At 39.6% G+C, this 7,365-nt stretch overlaps 1 protein-coding gene across 1 annotated transcript in view; it reads right to left on the bottom strand.

Annotated features, from left to right (window-relative positions):
• The window catches only part of IGF2BP3 (insulin like growth factor 2 mRNA binding protein 3), an 87,874-nt gene extending 83,207 nt beyond the window's left edge, over positions 1-4,667 (bottom strand). Inside the window, exon 1 of the mRNA XM_031057621.1 lies at positions 4,598-4,667. The gene's annotated coding sequence lies outside the window, so the exon portion shown is untranslated. The remainder of the gene's footprint in view (positions 1-4,597) is intronic.
• Positions 4,668-7,365: the final 2,698 nt, after the last annotated feature.

Here is a 7,365-nt window from a genome sequence, read left to right as displayed (position 1 = left end):
ACCATCTGTGTCCTGAAAGTCTGTTCTCTAGTGTTTTATTCACTAAACATGGAAAAAATATTTGGAGAGAAAATCTCTTGAAGCATCTTCTACACCCATAGATGCTAGATTTAAAATGTTTTAAAAGAAAGAGAGATATAAGGGTTTGGCATTGCATAGCTCCTTCTCAGAACTCTGCTTGAATCCCCATTGTGTTACACCAGAAACCAACTCTAGGTACTTCAGTTTTAAATCACCATACCTATATCTCCTTCCAGAGGGCCTATAATTTTGTCTTGCAAATACACCTCCAGTGCTGAATACACACAAGCTAAGAGAGAGAGTACTTGCCATTACAAATTAGGAGTCAAATCAGCTACAGACTGCAGTTCAGGGAAGAGTAAAAAGAGATCTATTTGCTTTTCTGCAAAAAGCACAGAACCAGGGTACTTGTTTCCAATGAGTAAGAGATAAGACTGGTATATGTGGAGAATAGGAAACAAGGGTTTTCCAAACCCTACACTGGTCATGATTCTTAGCATCAGTCTGGGCTCTGTATTTCAAGAGTGAGGACAGAAAAGGCGAAGAATACTACCACTACATATTACACTGCTACTACCCTACTACCCACATACTACCACTAAAAATGATGCACTAACTGTTTGAGAGTTTGCTTCATGAAACAGACTTTGCAACAAGATAAAATGATTTATTTAAACAATAAGATCTGATCATGCATGAGTGCTCCAAATTACAAATTATGGATAAAGTAACCTCTATAGGCAAATTATGTGTAAGCAGCAGAAAAGGAAGATTATGCATGCAGAAGTCATGATGCTTCTATGGAAGCAGTCACTGATCCAGAATCCTCAGAGACAGCCCAGTGAAGGTAGGGGCAAGATGCAAGCGAACTCATGCATGAGTAGAAAACTTGACCCTGGCTAATCCTTTATCAGTCCAGATTCCAACTACAGTCTAAGGCAACTCCTAAATTTTCTGAGCTCATACAGAGATGCTGTCTTCCCTCCACCTCCAGTTTCTCCTATCTGGGCAAGGAGCACAAGAGTACCCAACCCACACATACAGAAACCCACAGAACCTTGCCAAAAGTCTTGTGAAGTTCAAATTAATTATCAGATAAGTTTTGTACAAACTTAACCTTGAATGACTTGGAATAAATTAGAATTTTATCTTTTACAGCTGCACTTTTCAAGTGAGCTCTTCAGGATAGCAACCTTACGGTTTTGCTTCAAAGTAGTAGCTCAGCAGATTATAGCAGTTCATTATCTGCCCTTTTCTCCACCACTTAGCTCTGAATATGGTCTAAAAGAGCTATCTCACCTTTTTGCTTATATCATGATGGTCTGATAAGTGCATAGTGAGGTCTTAACATAACCCAGAAGAAACAAGCCCAATTGCTATGGCTGGTTTTAAGAGCCAGTATTTTAATCAGTAATGTCAACCTACATGAAGGAGAACACTAGATGGAATATTTTTGTCAAAAGGGGCAGTCAGAAAAGCAAATAGCTACTCTGAATTTCAGGACTTCGTTCCTGGTAAGTCTTGCTAATAAATGCCTGTTACTCTGTGGCCATTTATACCCACTGTTTCCCAATCTACATGGAATAACTGTGGGCCAAGTGTCTTACCATGAGTTTTCAGGACATGCAGTTATGTCCGAGGGGAAGTCAAAATTTCCTTATCACTAAAGTTCAGTGTTTTCTTTCTTCTCTTGTACTAATGGCATTAAATTTTACTAAATAGACATGCATATCTCTTAGAAAGATAAGAGGGTACACCAGTGGAACAGTTTCTAAGTTTTCACCAGAAACAGATTTACTCCAGCATTCCACAAATCTCAAAAGCCAGCTTCTACCTACACGGAGAACAAAGGACCTATATCAACAGTCAAGGGGCACCTTCCTCAGGTGATGGATCTCAAAACATTCTCAGTTCAAATTAACCTTCAATATTTCCTGAAAAAGTTTCTGGTTTTGGAAACCAGGAGGCAAAACTCATCTGCGGTGCTCAGAAGTGGGAGCTACTACCAAACTCTGTTGCAGATGAGCTGAATTTAAGAAGGTTATAGATGTCTTCCTTTTAAGAGGGCCCTGTGGGTGTTTTGTTATGAGCCTCTGTGCATAGAGGTCCTCACTGGTCCCAGTCCCACATGGCCCAAGGCATACAGGGACCACTGTGTGACACCCTGGCAGCAAGAACAGCTGTGAATCACTGAACCAGAGGCAAGCACACTGAATTCTAGGGGCACTCCCATGGGCTTTTTATAAAGAGCTTGTTTTTATAAAGAAAAAAAATGAAAACAAGATAGTTACTACAGCTTTTGCAAAGAATGGCACCAGAACCTTTCAAATAGTGGCTATACCAGGGGAAAAACAGTTCACAGGAACATTAATCTGCTGTTCTTTTCACATATCCTATGTCACAGTAAAAGGAAAGGTGCAGAGTACAAAGTGTGTTTTGTATTTCAATCTGGAACGTACATGAGGGCTGGGCTAACTAACCTAAAGACCTCTTTCATCAGTTGTTTCGCTCTGGTTTTAAGGATTTCACACCTATTAGAAATCAGTCTTGATTCAAGCAATTAACAAAGGGGTGATGAGGCAAGTGAATTGGCACAGAGGGACTATAAAACACAATCTAAGTAAAATCACTCCAGCTGCTACACATGCACACTCACATACCATCCACTCAGAAAGTATTCTGCAAGAACATTGCTTCAATATAAATACCTCTCTGAACACATACATTTCTACTCTCCCTACTAAGAAAGACTTGTTTTAAGGGGGAATCATCAAAAACCTTCTTACAGAGTTCAAAAGAAAGTTTTTTCAAGGATTTTAACACAAAAAAAAATATACCAGAACCCAAGGTAAATTGACACCAGACAGTTCTCTGATGAATTAAATCACCAGTCACTGTACTTTATCAGCACTGTTTTAAGGACAGACAAATCTTACCTGCTTGAGTACTGAGGTGCCAGACCACCAGCACTTACAAAGAAAAGCTTTAGGAAGTTAGTGGACAAAGTGTACTTGCCAGGCAACTCTGGTGTTTCAGGAGAACACAAAAAAAGTATTATAGAAAGTTTTGGGTCTATAAATTCTGTGCTCAAAGGGTCAGGTCTGTAAAAGTAACTTTAGAGCATGTAGGCAATGCTGAGATGATTTTAACAGGGACAATTTTGACTTTTCCTTTGTCTTCCTAAAGTGTTTTTAAAAAGATGGGCAGAGAAAATATCTGAGACCAGAGATCACTACAGAAACTGCAACAACAGAGAAGAGGGATCATTTAAGTCAGAAATCAAATGGGAAACAGGGTAGATACCCATCATATACAAGCAGTATTTGCTACATGTGTAAGGAGTCATGAGCAGGTAGAAGCATTTTTAAGTACTCTGCTCAACAGCACTTCTGTTAAACATCTGTTTATTCACATCTCTGAGTTGTATGCCTCTGCTCTGATACTTACTATTCCTACACAAAACCCTCAGAGGAATTTTGTACCAAAAAATAACTTAATTTTCAAATTAGTCAGCCTCAACCATCTCTATTACTATGCTTCCCAGAAGTTTGACATTAAAAAAAAAAGTTATGAAATTGAAATAAGAGATATTAAGTGGATACGGTTAAGCTGAGGAGTATGCAAGGCTTGGGAAGTGCAGAGGAAAAGCTCAATGGACAGCTGGCACCAGAGAGGCAGGCTGGAGCAGTGAGAGGTGGTGTGATACCTGACAGAGACCCTGTGGGTGACAGCCTTGATTCAACAGACCATTGCCTCCATTTTCCTTCAAAGCTAGGAGGCAATCAGGCAGTGCAAACAAAGAAGTAGCTGCAGATGGAAAGTCAGATGAAGGCAACAGACCAAGCCCACTGGAGAACAATGCTACCAGAGCTTTATCCCCAAAACCACCACCCTCCAAATTCCCTCAGGCAGGAGGATGACTTAACACTAATAAAACATAAAAAAACATTTTAGACATATACAAGGCAGAAAAACAGTAAAGAAAACTTATCTGTTCTCACAGTTGGCAATCTACTGCAAAAATTAGAACGCTATTTGTGGAGTGTAAATAGCAAGTACATATTATACTGGTGAGAGCCAATAATCAGAACACTGTGAACAAACAATTTGCCATAATGCCACCAACACAAAGGAGCAAGGAAAATAAAAGCCCCCCAAAAAATCCACACCCAAAGAAGGACCAAAACTAAATTTCTGCTTCTGTAAAACTTTTTGACCAAGTATTTAAATAAGAACTTTTACTAAGTATGCTGAACTCATACACCAAACATCAGCAAGATCCAAAATGGATGAGCTTTCAGTCAAAGAGAGTGACTGCATCAGGAAGTCAGCATTCACCAAGGAATCCATTTCAACATTTTTTATGGTTAACTTGGAAAACAGAAATGAAGGCAGTTATCTGAATTGCTTAGAAGGCTCTATTGTTCCCTCTTCCAAAGGATTTTTCCCCAGAACAGAATGGGTGGTGTGTGCAAAGCAAGCGAAAGGTGGGGGAAGGGGAAAAGTCCTATGGATGAAGAGAGAAACAGAAGCAGAGTTTTTAAGCAAAAATAATTTTTTTAAAGTAACTTCCTACCTCCCACTGCAAGTGAGGCGGGATATTCCTGATCTGAAGCTTCCGACTCCTGCAAATAAATTAAAGAAAATAGTTTTAAAAAAAAAACAGAGAAAACATTATTGCAAGATAGACTATACATAGCAGTGTCATACATTTTAGCATCTGTCGTACTAAAAGGGGCAAAACCAAATACAGAATTCAAAAAAACCAACAGATCGCCGAGGGGGGAATGTCAGGTCAAAACCATTTCAAGTCCAAAGAACTGTTACAGAAATACTTGTTACACATTTGACAGCTGTTACATTTCATGAAGCCTCCACTTTTCCTGAAGAGTATTTCTATTTTAGCTTTAAGGCCTTCAGTATCTAATTCTGTTATAAACGGGTGCGATGATCCCATGTATTCGTACTGGGTTCTCCTTTACACACTTTAAGAGTTTTTTGTTATTTTGTTTTTTATAATTCAACAAGACAATACATCACAATGTTACAATCCTTCAAGGTAAGGAATATAAATTTGAATAAATACATTTGGTTTAATATTAAGCTTTTCATCAATGTAATGATGGACTATTTTCTAATATTTACATTATTAACATTCTTCATTCCTTATTGGGAGGAGAGGGTAAGAATCAGTAAATTTATTGTATCTTCACCCCAAATTTACATCAGTTTTCACTTATCTACTAAACAAAACATTCACTTTGAAGTGCTGCTGCAAAGCCTGGCAGTGTGCTGGCTGCCTTCACAGCCAAGTCCTTTGTCTTCTCCCTTCCCCCAAAGTGAGAGAACAAATAAATGCCAGAGATGCCACAAACCCCTTGGGATTTACAAGAATGTGTAGATTAACACAGTTTCGGCTAGGCTCAGGTATGTTGAGCCAGTAGGGTCAGCCTGACCATCCTGGGGAGCTCTGGGGAAGGGAGAGGGGACAAGAGGAGACTTCAAAAGTCTCAACTGCATTTTGGTACACCAAAGCAGCTAAAATAAGTGTCTTGTGTTCAAACACTTAGTTCTACCTCACATTTGAATTGCTTTCAATGATAGCCTCTCTCAGAAAAAAATGCTTAACATTTTAAGGATTTTTTAATAACAGTTAAATTTATACAAGCCAGTGAAGTCTTCAAGCAAAACAACTTTTAGAGATGTTCCTGTCTAGCAATAAAATCAAAAGCTTTCCTTTTCGCCCCCAAACCCTTTTAAAATACACTCCTTTCCCTAACACCACCACCTACCCAGGCCTGCAGTGAGTGTTTTACATCTTAAAATGCTCTTCCCCACAGGCCTTGTTCAAGGCACAAGCAGAGGTTACAGCACAAAGCCACTTGCCCAAACTGCTCCTCATGTGGAGGTGCCATTCCCAACACTACAGCAACCATGGATCAAGCAATAAACACAATTTGGCCAGAAAACAGAATCAGGTCTTAGTTTTGTAGCATTTCTCAGCTGTTTTCACTCCCTCTCAAGCAAGTAGGAGCAGATTTCAACATTTGATCATATAAATAGGCAAGGAAGGGAGAACAAAAACCCAAACCACACACAACCCTGTTAAGGTTTCATTTTCAGTAAAGCAGGGAAAGTCAGGAGCTGCCTCACTGTAATAGGGAGAGCAGAAAATTTCCTTGAAGCCTGCAAAGTTTCCTTCAGACCACCATCTCAGCTAGTGATACTGCTGCAAAACAGTCACCCTAAAGTAGTGGTATACTGCTCTGAAACATCAAAATAATCTCACACAGCGACCTGGAACTTGGAAGCTGGGTCCTGACATAGAACATAAAAGGGGATGTGCATACAACATTAAAAATACTGGGCAATTTTAATACAGCAAAACCCCAAACCACAAAATTGGCAGCCAATACACTATTCAATGTGCTTCAAACCTTGTTGTGCTATTACTCTCAGACTTGTAGATTCAAATTAAAATCTATGAGTTCCATAGCAAGGAGCACCATTCACAGAAGGATCCAAGCCCAACCGCCCCCATACCCACAGCAGGTCTCACCCCAGCCCCACACCCAAGTTTGGCCACTGATGCTCCCACTGAACAGGGAACATCCACTGGTGAGAAGGGGGCTGGAGGGGAGGAAGTCCTTTCCAGAAACACTTATACAAGTTTAACAAAACTACCACCTCACATTTCATTTCAGAAGGAAATCCTTCTGAAAATCTTCTCTACTGCTCAACAACCGAAAGATGGACCAAAAAAAATGCAATCTGTGTTTTTAATACATCTAATGCTGAGGACTAGCGCAAGGTTTGGCTCCGGGCTTTTTCCTTCCCCTTGTGGCTTCAAGGGACTGAAAAAGTTCGATACAATTTAAAACTTTAGCCAGCCAACATTCGTAGCGCAGAAATAACTTGAACATTCTGAAAAGGAGAAGGAAAGGAGACAAGCAAGGAAGAAATGCCACCTTAAAATTACTAGTTCCCCTGCCACATTCACAAATAGCAAAAGAAAATGGCAAGCTAAGTACGAAACAGGTACAGTCCTGTTGTGCACCTCAATTTATGGCAATAGTGAGACACCTATTGTACAAAACTGAAAGGTCACTTCAAAAGTACAAGAGTAGCTATAAACACACCATTTAATTTGGAGCTATTTGTACCTTCATCCGTTTCTTGGCTGCAAGTAATTTTAACTTGTCACCTAGTGCACAAGTTTGAAATCTGGTGTTTACTGATGCATGTGAATTTTTTTCCCCATTATTTCTGTATCACAATTAGCCATGGGGAAAAAATATAATTGAATAAAGCTTTGCATGACCAAAAGAGGAATGACACAGAACC

Source organism: Geospiza fortis, unplaced genomic scaffold, assembly GCF_000277835.1.
Source record: "Geospiza fortis unplaced genomic scaffold, GeoFor_1.0 scaffold95, whole genome shotgun sequence".
In the NCBI taxonomy this organism is placed as follows: domain Eukaryota; kingdom Metazoa; phylum Chordata; class Aves; order Passeriformes; family Thraupidae; genus Geospiza; species Geospiza fortis.
The sequence above is the reverse complement of the archived record's forward strand: the minus strand, read 5'-3'. Positions and strand labels throughout refer to the sequence as shown.